Genomic DNA, 15,769 nt, shown 5'->3' with positions numbered 1-15,769 from the left:
ACTGTCGGAAATGTGTAAAGCCATCAATCCCATAGCCTGATCCATATTGTTCCTGTGCTGCATAATCTCAAAAGGACGTGTCAACTGAGGCTGAACCTCATCCAAACAGGACCATAACCCTTTTGACTGGAGAAGAGTCATCATGCGACCCTTCCAAGTGTGGTAATTATGCGGTGTGAGAGATTCAATAGGTCTGTCTGCCATCCTGTAAACTGTGCCTCAACTGCTCTGAATTTTTAATTATTATTAAGTGGTCTTTCAGAACTAGACAGAAGATGCAGAAGGGGGTTTGATTTTTTTTGTATTGGTGTTTGTAAATTCTAGTTTTCTGATGTAAATAACAGAAAGCAAGAGAAAAACACCCCCCCACAATGCAAAATACTAATCCCCAGTACAAACTGAAAGCCAGAAAATGATAAAAAGCAATAACAGGTTGAGACAAAATTTGGAGCACCTGAAGATTTTTCTGATGAAATAGACTATATATCTGAAAAGAGCACAGAACCACCTTTCCGACGCCTATTCGCTTTCGAAAAACGGAGTCCGTATTCAAAAGATATGGCTCCTGGAGTGCAAAAAACTTGTTCTGACTTCGACTGGCAAAAAACACTACAAAACGGAAAAATCAGAAAAAAAGATCTTCATCTTTTAGATCGGGCTCGGAACCAGCTTTCCAACGCCTATTTTCATTCGAAAATCCGAGCTAAAATGCCCAAGTTATACCCGATTTAATAAAACTGCTCCAAAAAAGCCCAAATAGGCCCTTTAAGCCCTCAAGGGCTTAAAAAAAAAAGCCCCTGGTCCTCTGGGCGACCAGGGGCTGGCGCAGGGGGGGCTGGCAGCGCAGAGGCGGCACAGGGGCGGCGCAGCTGGATCCGGCGGGGTGCGGGCGGCGCGGGTGGCGGCGGTTTTCGCCGGTGGCGCGGCAGTGGGGACCGGGCCGCGGCCGGTGGTTACCACCGGCGGCGGTGGCCGCCGGGCTGTGCACCGGTGGTGCTGGCCTTAAAAAAGGGCTGCGCCCGGTTTTAAAAAACCGTGGGGTTTTTTGTTATATTTTTTTTTATTTTTTTGAAAAATTTGCCTCGGTTATCGTGCCCTAGGGCCGTACGGCCTTGGGGCCAAAAAAAATTTGCCCCCTGGTGCAACTGTGTCCAAATCGGGCGAATTTTATATGGAAATAGGGGTTTTTGGGCGCTACGAGCTCAACAGTGAGGTCCGTTTGGGCTCAAAGTGCACCAAAAAAAAAATACCCCCTATTCCAAAATAAAAAACAGAAGACAAACACAGATCTGATGCAACCAAAACCTGGATCTCAAAATCTTTCAAAAGTCTGAACAAGCTACAGCAGATCCAGCTCTGATACCATGTAGGATTTGAGAAATACAAATCCACAGAACCCAAAAGAAACCTGCATGCAAGAAACCTGTCACAGAGAAAGAGAGAGAACGAATACAAGGGTTTTGGCTCTGACAAAGAGAAAAGATGTATTATCAGAGAAAAAATGAATCAAGAATATGAATAATACAAGAGATCAATCCTTATAAAGGAGATCAACACCAAAAGGAAAACCTAACCCTAAGGTGTGAGCATTTAATAATTAAATATTAATTATTAAATGACTAATGTATGCATAAAGAGAAATCTTAAGAGGAGAGCAAAGTTAATTAATTACTTTACTCTAACAAAATGGTGGGCTTGACAAGCCTAAAACTTCATTTTTTCTTACAAAAATTAGCTCTATGCCCAATACAAAAGTGCTAATCTGAGGGAAAATAAAAGCGCTAACATTATACAAAGGCCCTATAACTTTCAGTGAAAGCACAAATAACAGTGCAAGATTGCTACAACAGACAACAAAAGCACTAAATTAAATCAAAAGTGCTATAATAGACAACTAAGGCGCTAAACTGAACAATAGCGCTACTATGCAAATAAAAATCAGGTACAAAATCAGAGACAAAAGCATGACCTGTGTGTGAAAATCTGCAAATTCAGAATGGTTAGTTAAAAAGTTTTAACTTCTTAGTCTTTGATTCACATCGGGTTCACCAAATAATGTTGTGGAAACGGGGACAAGGCAAAAACAAAGTTCAAATGTTAATAAGTTAGTTTCCAACCATAAAACCAAGACAAAGAACTAAAACCATTCCAAACAATCAAGAAAGATTAAAAAGCATGTAAGTAAAGCAAGATAAAAGATGAGAAGGAAGAGAAATCTCCCTAAGATGCTTCCATGATGCCTTTTGACTCTTCTTCCTTGTTTATCCCCTCTCCAAGTCCCAAATGAGTGTAGCTCTTAGCTTTTAGCACTATCCATGGATGTCATATGGAGATTCAAGATGGTTGTATATGATAAACAAATTCTATGCAAGTGTAAAAGGGTTTCTATGAAAAAGCTCCTAATGTCTATGTAAATTCCATTATAATAACAATGCTCTAATGCTCTCTAATGCCTCTTTTTTGCTTGGGGAATGAGGTCCTTTTATAGGGAAAAATGTTGATTGAATGACTAGGATTGAGTGAGCTTGTGAAGGGTCAAGATTGATGGGTTTAGGATCCATGTGATGGCTTTCAACCCAATCCCATGATGACAAGTGTCAACATGAGTTGGTTTGAGAGGAGAGGGAAGGAACATTTAATGCCTAAGGAGACATGAGGGTAACCTCATGTGGGTTGGGTTATTGGATAAATCTATTATCCAAGAGATAAACTCTTGTGCAAGAGTAAAAGGGATAACCATGGTCAAAGCAATGAATGCTTGAAGAGACCCATGAGTTAAAGGATGGTTCAGTTAGAGAGAAAGTCTCTAACCAAAGGTTGAGTTTGAGTTAACCATTTATGGTCATGTAAGAGCCTTTAATGGTTTTAGAAGACTTTTGAGTTGTTTTGAGAAGTGACATTTCTTAAGGGATATGCAAATGATTAGAGAAGGGGTTAGAGGAGTCTAGAAGAAGGGTTAGATATGCAAGTGGATTTGGTGGGTGAGAGAAAATAGGATTTTATTTAGAAATAAAATCTATTTATTTGTACAACTTGCATTTGTAAGAAAATGCAAGTGGGGTGGGATTTTAAATAAATATTGATTTATTTAAAAAGGGGAATTTGATTTGCATTTTTAAATAAATGTTAAATTTATTTAAATGAGAGGAATGAGGGAAAAAAAAATTATATTGATAATCGAGGATAACAGATTTACAAAATTATACAAGGAGGCACCGCCTCAACCACCAAAATCACTGTGAGAGCTAATAGCCTAAACTAACTACTAGTAAAGAGTAATTGTTTATACAAAAATGGTGTGTCTAATGCAAAATATTATCAAAGGTGTCCATCCAGGTGGTCCATCCTTGGCCCCCCTCCATCCAAGCCACCCTTTTTTTATCTTGAATCTGGGCGAGCATGGCTATCTGGTCTGCATTAGGTACTTTGTTGTTGCAGATTTCCTTATGAAGCACCTTCAATGCCTCCTCAAATGAAGAGAGGTCACTCGAAAGCTGCCTCCACTCATAGCCATTCTTCACCTCGTACACAAACATCATTGCATGCCCATCCCTAAGGAAGCGAAGGAACTTTTGTTTTTCTAGATTCATGAGAAAGCATACCTGAGAAGCAATTTTAAAAAAAGTGAGTTTAAAAAAAGACTCGGTAAGACATCTATTGTTATCATTAAACCTATCCTCATTTCTGATTTTCCAAATGAACCACAAAATAAAGGAAGATAGTATAAACCAAAACAGATTAGCATCCTTTTTTAAGCCGTCAATATGTCCGGATATAATGTTAAAGATATTTATATGCATAGGAATAACAAAACCAAACATTAACCAAACCTCCCTAGCGAAAGTGCAGTAAAAAAAAATGTGCCTGCAAGTATCAGGAATTCTACAAACTGAACATAAATCATCATTAGCCAGCCCCTTTCTCAGGGGAAGTCTATCTAATATGATCTACCATTTAAAACATTGTATTTTAGGTGGGATCAGGCTTTTCGAGATCTACATAAAACATTTATGCCAAAGCTTATCAGATAGATCAGCATACCAAAACTTATTAGTGTGTAAAACAATAAAGCCATTATTTACAATCGTATCATAGATGCTAGAGCATTTAATTTTGGATAGTTGGGAACCGTCTTTCCATTTGAATGTTAAAAATATGTGAGAGTCAAGGTCAATAGTGGATGACAGATCCAGGGCCTCCCATGCCCTTTTAACCATCAGATAAGTCCTTTTTTGGGTAGGTGGTATGCTGTGGGAAGAGCTCAATTCTTCCCAGCTGATAAGTGTGTCATGCTCAAATAGGTCTGTGAAGTATCTAATACCAGCTTTATCCCATAATTTGGCCAAGTAGCCTTGTGTAAGGGCAAGAGGCTTGTTAGAATGGTAAACATTCCACCATATGGATCTTTCCCCGTGGAGGACATCATTACTACTAACACTAGGGTTGTCAATAAGGTGTCTGACATGCTCCCATGCTTTCCAAATCGATCTAAACACACATGAGCCTTGCATTGAGACATGAAACTTACCCGAAACCAGTTCAGCAAGAGGAAGATGTTTCTAAGATTTGGTATTTTTTGGAGTGCCTCTTTCAATGTTCTTTCTAATCAGGACTTTCCAGGGTTCCATCCCATCCAATGCATGGAAGATCCATTTTGCAGCGAGGGTGATGCCTTGGGTTTTTAGGTCTTTTAGTCCAAGGCCACTAGCCTTTTTGGCAATGTGATACCATTTCTAGTTTATAGCATGCATCTTCTTAGCACCTTTACCATCAGACCAGAGGTACTGTCTAATGGTCTTTTGAACCTCAAGTATTTGATAGTCATTAAATAGCCATGCAGAGGAGTAGTACAAAGTATATGATGAAAGAATTTTTTGGCATACTTGAATTCTGCCAGCCAGGGAGAGGAATCGATTATCCCATTTGTTTAGTTTTTTATCAATTTTTCGCTTGACCCATTGCCACATTTCTTTAGGAGAGGGAGAGACCGAAAAGGGGATTCAAAGGTAATGGATGATCTTATTGGGGCCTCCCCACTGAAACTCATAGGAGGCAAGCCATTCGGGGGGTTCATCTTTCTATTCAAGGAGGGTAGATTTGGCCTGTGAGATCCTAACCCCCGACATGGAGCCAAAGATCTTAAGCTTGTGGACAAGTGCATCAACATTTTGGGGTGATAGTTCAAGGAACAAGGCCATGTCATCCACAAACTAGATGTTGAGGAGGGTGGAGTTATCTAGGAGTTTAATACCCTTGACACTAGGGGAGAGGGAGTCATCCCTCAGAAGGTAATAAAGGGCATCAGATGCAATGACAAACAGGGCAAGGGTGAGTGGACAACCTTGCCTAATTGATCTACTAAGTTTGATGTTGTTGGATAGGGAGCCATTAATCTCTAGCTGGGCTGAGGCATCTTGAAGAAGGACATTAACATACCTACGAAATTTTTCCGGGAATCCAAAGGCCTGTAGAATCATAGTGATAAATTCACATTCCACTCGGTCATAAGCCTTCTCAAAATCAAGTAAGAACATGACAGACTCTTGGTTGGAGGTCTTAACCCACTCCATGGTCTCCCAACTAGTAATGAGGTTTTCTAAGATATACCTCCCCTTGATGAAGCCGGTTTGTGTGGAGCAAATGAATTTGGGTAAGGTCTTGACAAGGTGAAGGGCTAAGGCTTTAGCAAGATTTTTATAAGAGACATTGAGAAGCGTGATGGGCCTCCAATTTTTTAGCATGGCCTTATCCCCATCTTTGGGGATAAGTTTGATGATTCCTTTGTTGATGTTAGTTCCAAGGGAGCCGTTGATGAATGCTTCAGAGTAGATTTCATGAAGGTCCATAGCAATCTAGTCTATATTAGCTTTATAGAATTCAGCAGGGAGCCCATCTGGGCCAAGAGCTTTATTAGGATTAAGGGACTTAATGGCATCTATGATTTCTTGAACAGTGATCATTTGATTGAGTAGGAGGGAGTCCTCATCAGATATCCTAGTGGGGATGAGGGTTCTGCAATGTTCTCTAGTGTTCTTGGCCATGCCAGTGTCTTCCCAGGTGAAAAGGATTTTATAGAACAGTTCAAAGGCATCTCTAATACTAGGGAGGTCTATGATTTCCTTATTATCAATAAACAACCTATCAATCTTCTCTTTGGCATGTTTATGTTTCAGCAGATTAAAAAAGAATTTCGACCCTTTTTCCCCAAACTGGAGCCAATGTGATCGTGCGCTGATCATGGCCCCGCGGATTTTAACCTGTTGATGTTTCTTGAGGACTTCCTTGGCTTGTGCAAGTTGGCTAGCAATTTGAGTATTACTGGGATTATTTTGGATGTCCTCTTCAAGGACATGTAGTCGACTGGAGAGGGCTTTTTCAGTAAATCGAAAGTCTCTAGCATTTTTTTGGCCAATGGTCTGGAGTAGTTTATGCTAGGAGTTGATATTGTAACTCCATCTATCAATATGTGAGGGGAGGTGTTTATTCTATAGATTAATAATTCTAATAAGATTCACAGCCATCAAGACCTCTTGATCTTTAAGTAGGGAGGTATTTAGCATAAATTTTTCAGTCTTGTCAGTTTGTCTAGAGACCGCATTCCTAATACTACTATTAGAAATAATAAGGTGATGGTCAGATAGTGTTGTCGGCCAGACAGTGATAAAAATTCCTTGGTCATTAGGGAGGAAGGAAAAGCAATCCTTGTTGGCATAAAACCGGTCAAGCCTTGAGTATATCCTATTGGAATCTTTTTGGTAGTTGCACCAAGTGTGCCAGATTTTATGGGGGGAATTCTGCCTCTTTCAAGTGGATCAAATAGGGACTTGGCTATTTTCAACCTGTTCCAGTATGTCCTTTCAGTTTGATGCCATTCAAATGGTAATCCACCGATTTTATCCCCTTCATTTTCAATCATGTTAAAGTCTCTGACAAGGATCCACGGGATTTCTGAGAGAGATTTGAGCCATTCCCAAAGCATACTTATGTCTTTGTAATCGTTAGGAGCATAGATTGCACATACCCCAAATTGGATGTCATTTACCTTAATTGAGATCCAGACAACACGATTGCAGGAGGATACTCCTCTGTTGGCAATTAGATTAGTCCATTTAGGATTGATGAGGATTCCAACACCACCTCTGCCTTTATGGTGGTTAGAGAAGAGTTTAACTTCATCTCTCCAGATAAAGTCAAGGGTGGTGACAAGAGTGAACCCAGTGGCCTTAAGCTCTTGCAATAGCAGGAAGTCAACATCTCTATGCATATCAAGAAATCTCTTGATGATGAACTTCCTATCGGGTGATTCCACCCCTCTAACATTCCACGAAATGCACTTTATGGAGAACAATATTAGGATAAGACACAGTGGACAACCTAAGAGCTGCATGGGTTTGGGTTACTAACCGGGGTACCTGGGGTGCCCACAGTCTTCTTTTTATTTTTACCCTCAAGAGGCCTTCCCTTCTTTTTAGCTTTAGCACCAAAGTCTCAGCTATCATTATCCTCATTGGGGTCGATGTTCTCTATCCCCTCCTGCTCATGGCTGGTATTGTTACCTATCTCAGTGCAAGGCTCATTTGTGATGCAAAGCATGTTAGGAATTTTATTGTCAACCATGATTTTAGTAGGGATGATCTGCATAGTACATTCTTCATCTAGTTCATGAAAGATTTTGAGGGGGAAGCTCATTCCTGTAGTGCTAAAATTAGCCACGGGGTGGGATAAAGTAAGATTTGTAGAGGGAGAAGTAGGGGGTTCCTCGCCTCTAGAAAACAATTTATCAAAACCACCTTGGCTAGTTGTAGCATTACAATCATGAGTGGCCCCCTTAATATTTAAGATCATTGATTTAACTTTGGAATGAGAAACAAAGGAGTTACTGGACAAGAGTAGCTTGTTCGTCTTTGGGGTGGTGAATTTGGTATCATTCCTTATTTTTTCCGCCGCTAGTTGTTGGGTTGTTTTCCTACGATGCTTTTTATTAACGACATGTAGAAATCTGTCACCTTGAGGTATTTCTTCCGTGTCCATAGCAGTAAAGAGAGGAGTGGTGATCGGAGGCTGAGTAGAGGATATCATGGTTTCAATATTCGACATGCCAAATATCATTTCAGAGTTTAAATAACCAGAGCTGATATTGTCACTGTTCGAATTAGGGTTTATGGAAGCAGACTCCATAGGTGAGGCCGAGGTAGGTTTTACAACAGTGGTATGTGGCTGGGTGGTATTAGGGTTCTCTGAGTTAGGTTTTAGGGGGGGTTGGGATCATTAGGAATTTTAGGGTTTCTAATCTCTGGTTTTAGGGGATGAGTTTCATTCCCCGGATTATGTCTCTTAATAATTGGGCAGTTTTTCTGTTGATACCCCTCTTTTTTGCATAAAAAACATGCGTTCATTCCACCCAAGAGTTCAATAGGGCAGACATATACTTCTTCCTCAATCTTAATTTTAAGATTCTCAGGAATGTCTATCCCAGGTTTTATTGACACCAACATTTTGGCGTTAAGATGCAGGATTAACCTATTTGGATCATCCATTCTAATCATTTTGTCGATAGGTTCAATGAGCTGAGGGAGGAATTTCCAAAGGAAAGGGGGGACGCTTTTCAGCAGGAGCCACCTAGGGCTTGAGAGGGCCATGATTTCCTCATTTATGGCCTCAGGTGTCCATGCTAGGGCATGAAAGGAGGTGTTTCCAACCACCCAGTATTGCCTTTTAAGGACTTCTAACTCTGTTTCCGGAGAGTTAAAGAAGATTACAAATAGGCCCTTTTGTATTTGTCTACAGAAGGAGAACCTGTAACCCAGTTTGATATTCCAGAAATTATAAAACCAGTCATCAAGAAATTTTTGAGGGGGGCACTTATCTATATCAATGACAACAAAGAAAATAGTCATATTTTTAAGTCTATTTTTTTCACTAGAGATTTCTTGAACCATAACATCATTCGGAGAAATTGCAGAGAGGTCAATGGTAACATCAGATCCCTTACCTTCTTCGTTGGGTCTTAGAGGTCCAGCCACAAACTTAGCACTCAGAGTGACGCCATGGTTGGGGCTGGTTACGGTCGCAGTGAAGGTTTTTTTGAGGGTTTCAGGCTGCGGGCCAAGAGGTGGTGGTTTGGGCTTAATAAATTCCTCAGGCTCCATTTAGGAGCCGAGGGAGACCTCGCATGCACGAGAAGGACCAGACTTAAACAAAAAAAGAAGAAGATTTTTATTACACTAACATTGCAGAGTGTAGGGTTAGAGGATGCACACCACGTGGAGGAGTGGTTCTCCTCCACACAATCCCAACCGAGATGTCGGCCATGCCAGCATGAAAGGGGTCCACACCAGCAGTGACGTCAGTGCTTAATTTCGCAGTGATTTAATTCGCATAACCGGTTTCAAATTCGCATCTCCTCCCAAAAGTTCGCATCTCCAGTTTGAAAGAGTCCTGAATGAGGGAAATTAAATAAATTAGATTTATTTAATAATGGGGTTATAGATAAGGATTTTTAATTTAAATAAATATATGTAATTTATTTAATTAAAATAACAGAATGAGGTTGAATGAATGAATTAAATATAAATTTAATTAATAGAGGAATATTAGTACATTAAAATAATTATTAAATATTTATTTAATTAATAGACAAATTTATGTGTCTATAGCAAGACTTTGAAAAATAATTTAATATTTACTTGTTTAAGGGAAAAACCTTTTAATAATAAGCTTGAGTATAACCACATTATTGATAAACCCCCTAATTCTTCCATTCGAAGTAGCATAGATTTTATCTTTAGTTATAATCTACAAATGATACCCTTACTTAAATATGAATCCTAAAATTAAGTTATCAAATAAAAATGTTTTGGAAATGGATTTAATACTTACTTGCTTGAAGGGGAAACTATTCAACAATAAGCTTTAAAATAATCACATTAATTTATTTCTTTTATTTATTTATTAATTTATTACTAATGATTAGAAAAGAGCCTAAACACTTGCTAGTTAACCAAGGTAAATAATAATAAGGCTCCTTAATAAATAGTTTATAATCAATCTATTTCTAGTTGAGCTCATAACTATTCCTCCGTGTTAACTTTATCTTTAGATATCTTTCCTTATCAATTTTAAATTCTTAGAAGAGAGCTAATGTTTCCTTCTAAAATTTACTTCAATTAAAGTTATTATTTAATTCTCTAAGTGATCATGGGAAAGGTTTCCTTGAACTCTTTGGATTGATAAGAATAGGATCCAATAATCTAGAACAACGAAATCATACTTTATTTCACCTTCAAAACTAAGTTTCATTACAAACAAAGGATGAGTATTTAATTTGAAATTTAGCCAAATAAGTCAGTTTAATATTCTTATGAAAACAGATCTCAATTTTTTTTTGTTTCATCTCCATTTGCTAAAACTATTTCTGTTTTCAATAAAATTTCTTTGCATCCTAATTAATACTAATATTCTTCCAATATAGATAACACTATTTAGATTGTATGAAGATTTAACTAAAAATTTACCTCTAAGTTTTAGATGTTAATTAAAATTATCTATACTAATTACTTGCAAGGTAAATGAAACTTCTCCTTTTACTAATAGTTTTGACTATTCAAATGTCGTGTATACTCTATATCTTAAAATCTAACTTTGCTTAAAGATCAATCTAATATTCAACTTTTGAATTAGTTCATATTACTTGAAGTACATAAAAAAAGTATTTATGAATCTAAACCCCCTTATCCTTTATTACTTTACACTAATTGAAGAAAGGGTATTTCTGATATCCAACGAATAAAGGACTTAAATATTTGAAATGTATTGAATATCTTGAAGGGGTCTATTTAATACTAGAATTATTTGTGGTTAACATAGTAATACTTGGTGAAAGAATCCTTACCTTGAAATAAATTCATTTATTTTAACTTGCGCAAAAGCTTCCCAATGTGCATCATGGATGCAATATCATTTCCCCATTCTTTGATTTTCATAATTCAACTAATTTATTTAATGAGGAGATTTAACTATTATATCTACATCCTAAGAAAACTAATATAAGGTAATGGTTCTCTTAATGTTTGATTATACATCCAACTCACTTATGTGTTAATTATCCATTTGCCTTTTGCAATATTTGTTGAAAAGAAAGTCCAAATTTTAAAACTTAAATTTTCATATTAAACTCCATTGAGAAGACCATTAACTTAAGAGACTAATTACTACCGTCTTTAATATTTTAAATGATCCATTCTATCATACATTAAGGAAAACATTTATTTACAATAATCTCGTAATAAATTTCAACTATTCAATTTATTTATAATACTTAAATTACAAATTAATTATAATGACATAAATGACTTCTTAATTATCAAGTGTACTCAATTTTAATAATACCAATATATTTCAATTTAAACAACTTAATTTTTAATGAAGTAAATAAATTCTAAATATAAAATCTAAATTAGATTTTAATTTTAAATAAAACAATTTACAAACTCAAAACTATAAATTTAATTTATTTTTATCAAATTTTATTTGTAACTTCATTTTTAATTAAACAGACTTATATATATATATATATATATATATATATATATATATATATATATATATATATATATATATATATATATAAGAGGGAGAGGGGTCTCGCGGGCCCTACACATGCAGGGAGCTCTGCAGGGCGGTGCGGGCCCCTCTTCTCCCTGCAGTCACTATGTCCCACAAATTTTTTAAGTTTCTAAAAAAGCTTTATATATATATATTATTTTTAAATAAAATAAAATTTATTTATTAGATTTCATTTTAATATATGTTTAAATAAATTAAATAAATCATTTTAAATTAAATAAATAAATTAAAATTTAACAATATAAACAAATTTAGAACATAAATTGATTTAACAAAACAAAATAATAAAAATAAATTATTATTTTTATTTATTTATTTTTGTCCTTAATTAATGGAAGTAAATAAGAGAAATATGTATTTTTGAAAATACCCTTATTTTGAAAGTAACTATGAATTTATAAATTTAAAGGGGAGAAGTTACATGCATGTATTTTGATAAGACATAAATATATTTTTAGAAAACAAAAAGGAAATACTATTTTTCTATATGAGAAATGAATCTACTATTTTGTTTAACTCATTAAATGAGATATTGTTATCTCTATTAAAATACTTTAATCCCCAAAATTTCTAAAGAAACTATCCATGAACACGTACTCCTGTCAGAATATGAAACAAAATGGCACATGCAAATAGATTTCAAAATTTGAAAACAAAGAATGCAAAAACTCTATATTATGCAAATAAAAATCCTTCCCCTTTTTTCTCTTTTTGAAAGAAATCATGCAAGTGAATATAGAAGAGGGGAACCTGAATTCTGCAAACTAACTGAAAAAAACCTTGTTGTTGATTCACTCCTTGTTTTCTTTGATGTCCTCCTTCAATTCCTCCTTGAAGCCTAGTAATGATCTTCTCCAAAATCCTGCAACACATCTATGAATTTTCTCCTACAACTAACATGATATTGAAATTAATTTCATAAGAATTTCAAAACTACTTTATTATCCAAAAACAATGAACTCCCCTTTTTCGAAAATCTAGAACTCAATATATAGAAAAGAGAGTCATTTTACCACTACAAAATAAATTAATTGATTTCCATATTCTTTTCCCAAAATAACTTCATGCAAAATAATTAATTGTCATAGTGGGGGTTACATGCAAAAATTGAATTTGAAATTCTCTTCTAGAACCTTCTCATTTTCTCCTACAACATGTGCTAAATAACAAATTGAGAAAATAAACAATTTCTAAATTAATTTCATGCAAAAATGATTGCTGTCATAGTGAGGGTTACATTTGACCATGCACTCAAAATTTGAATTTGAATTTTCCTCCATTTAATAAATTTCCTAACTCCTCTATCATAAAAAAATCATGAATAGAATTATTCTTGTCATAGAATAATTTGTAACTCCCATGTCATATATTTGCTAAATATAATATTTATACTTTATATTTTGAATTTAAATTTTTTTTTCTATAATCTTCTTATTTCTCCTACACCATGTACTGAATTAGGATATTGAGAAAATAAGTAATTTTCAAATTATGACCTCAATTGTGTGTCACCACTTAAATTCCTTTTTATTTAAAAACTTCAACCTCATTTCAATTTATCTTTTCTATCTAACATTACTCATAATATTATAATAGTAGTACAATAGTAGTAGTAGTAGTAGTAGTAGTTAGTAGTAGTAGTTGTAGTAGTAAGTCATAGCAAGGTCCAAAAAGAGGGTTATGACATATATATTTGATTTAGGAATATGGATTAGGAATCGAAAGTTGTATCTTGTTTTAGGAAGATAGAGTAGTAAGTTATAAGGGGAGCCTTCCCTTAAAAATTAGGAGAGATTTAATCTCACAGAGTATGTTTGAAACCACAATTTTGTAAACTTACCTAGTTTGCAAAATTTTCAACCAACAGTTTATAAGCATGATATACTTTTATTTTCTAATTATTTTTCTATTTTCAATAATGTTAGTCTTGCTTGCAAATAGATGAGGGACTCCACCCTATCATATGTTGACTTGAACTCGGATATTATCCTCTTGAGCTTTTTTAAAGCCAACAAGTCTGTTATATTTGATAAGAAAATTAAAACAATTGTGCTAAAATAAAAAAAATTAGGAGAACTTTAGTAGAATATGGTCCCCTGCCACTTTCAATAACAATTTCTACAATTAAAAAATCAATTAACAATCTTTAGTTTCTCCAAATTATAACTCCCTAATTCCTTTATTTCCCACTTCCATGCTTATAATAAAGCCCCATAATTGATATTTTGGAAAATTATAGAAATCCAATAAACAAACTAGAGACCACTTGAGAAAACTAACAAACTTGAACTAGATTATGCTTCCACAAAATATGTTTTAACAACTAATTTCTAAATTTAGATCCATTTGACATATAGTATAATTTTCATATAGTAAGAGAATTAAATTGAAATGAGTGGGACATGGCACACCATCCTTGTCAATAATGCTTGTTATTAATTGGGATGCGTATTATTAGTAATTGTTGATTATGCATATTGTGTGGCAACATGAATGAAAGCTATATTAATAGTCTAAATTAAAGTATCATTGCCATTAATAGATATCAAGATGACAGATCAACAATCAGCACATTTCTATTCAGTAGGTCTATTCCAAAACTTTTAACCTAAAAAGTGGATGTTAGATTTTTCTTTTTAAATACACCATAAGAAATTCATCATTGTTTATCAAATGATGCATCTTTTGTCAAACAAATCAATTTATACCATTTCGTTATACAAAGAAAACATGTGTTCTTCCATACAAAGAAAACATTTGTTCTTCCCACTTATTTACATCATACAATATTGACCACAAGTTGGTGCAACTCTTTGATTTGAACAAATTAGATGGTGCTAGTTGATTTTAAATTATTTCTCTAAAATTATATTTATACAATTAATATCTCAAAATGAAAGAACAAATTTTAGATCCATGGTAATCGAACAATTTATATTTACAAATAAACAATTCTTTATCCCTTTGCGTTAAATTATTTTTACCATTTAAATTATGGAACAATTCAAAACCAATCATTTATCTATCTAATATATTTCACCAATAAAAAAATAACTTTGTTGGATAAAGTGCACAAATTTACCTTGGCAATTAATTTTTTCCTTAAAATAAGTATATATTTGCTTAAAAAAATTACTATACTTGGCTGGGATTCAATAGGATTCTATATAAATTTTTAGGAAGTTATTTTAAAGTCATCACTACTTAAGTCCTTAGGTTCATACTTGCCTTTTCCATATGGATATGATGTTTACAATCACTATAAGAATTTGTTATGCCAAGGAATAGAACCTAACTAACTTTCCATCTCTCATCTTAGTAAAGTCTCTTGATTGATTTAATAATTTGAAACAAATTTGTGGATAGATAAAACAAAAATACAAATGCTTGTGTCCATCTCTATGATTGTAAATGTTGATATGATATCATTTATAATGATTGTTGCAATGATTAGCGAAAAGGATAGCGAAAAGGATAAACTAATCGAGTATAAAATGAACTAGTGCTTTATTCTTTTATACAACACTAGAGCATGAAAATTTAAATATTTCATTCTTGAATTAATCAATAATGACATACACTAGTTGAAGACAAACCAATATGGGGCTATAATGAAGCATAATTTAGGATGATGAAAGTCTTACATGTGTAGTTTTGATTTATGTTCAAAGCCACAATTGTGATCTTGAACTTGGATTGATGAATAATTGATTTAAGGGTTAAATCTAGACTAGTGAGAAATGAAAACTTAGACTCGTATAAAATATACACTAAATATCAACTCTCATGTAAAAATATTAAATTCAAATGTTAGACTCTTACACTAGAAATAAAGAATCGAAGCAAAGCCATAATGAATAAGGAAAAATTATTTAAGAGTGCACTTTTCAAACTTACAACGTCAAACACCTAACTTATTAGTTCCTGCCGATAGGCAGGAATACTAATGCATTCATATGGTGCATTTTATTTTTTAAGGTAGCCAATCATTTGAGACTATTTTTTTAAGTTTGTTTATATTTCTATAGTTCCAATTTTTGCATATTTCCTTAGAATTCAAATAATACTATTTATCTCCTTTCTTATTGGTGTATTCTGCAAACAGTCATTGCAAAAAATGTATTTTATTAAATTTTTAGTCAAA

The sequence above is a fragment of the Cryptomeria japonica genome, chromosome 10, assembly GCF_030272615.1.
Source record: "Cryptomeria japonica chromosome 10, Sugi_1.0, whole genome shotgun sequence".
In the NCBI taxonomy this organism is placed as follows: Eukaryota; Viridiplantae; Streptophyta; class Pinopsida; order Cupressales; family Cupressaceae; genus Cryptomeria; species Cryptomeria japonica.
This window is presented reverse-complemented; position numbering follows the sequence as displayed.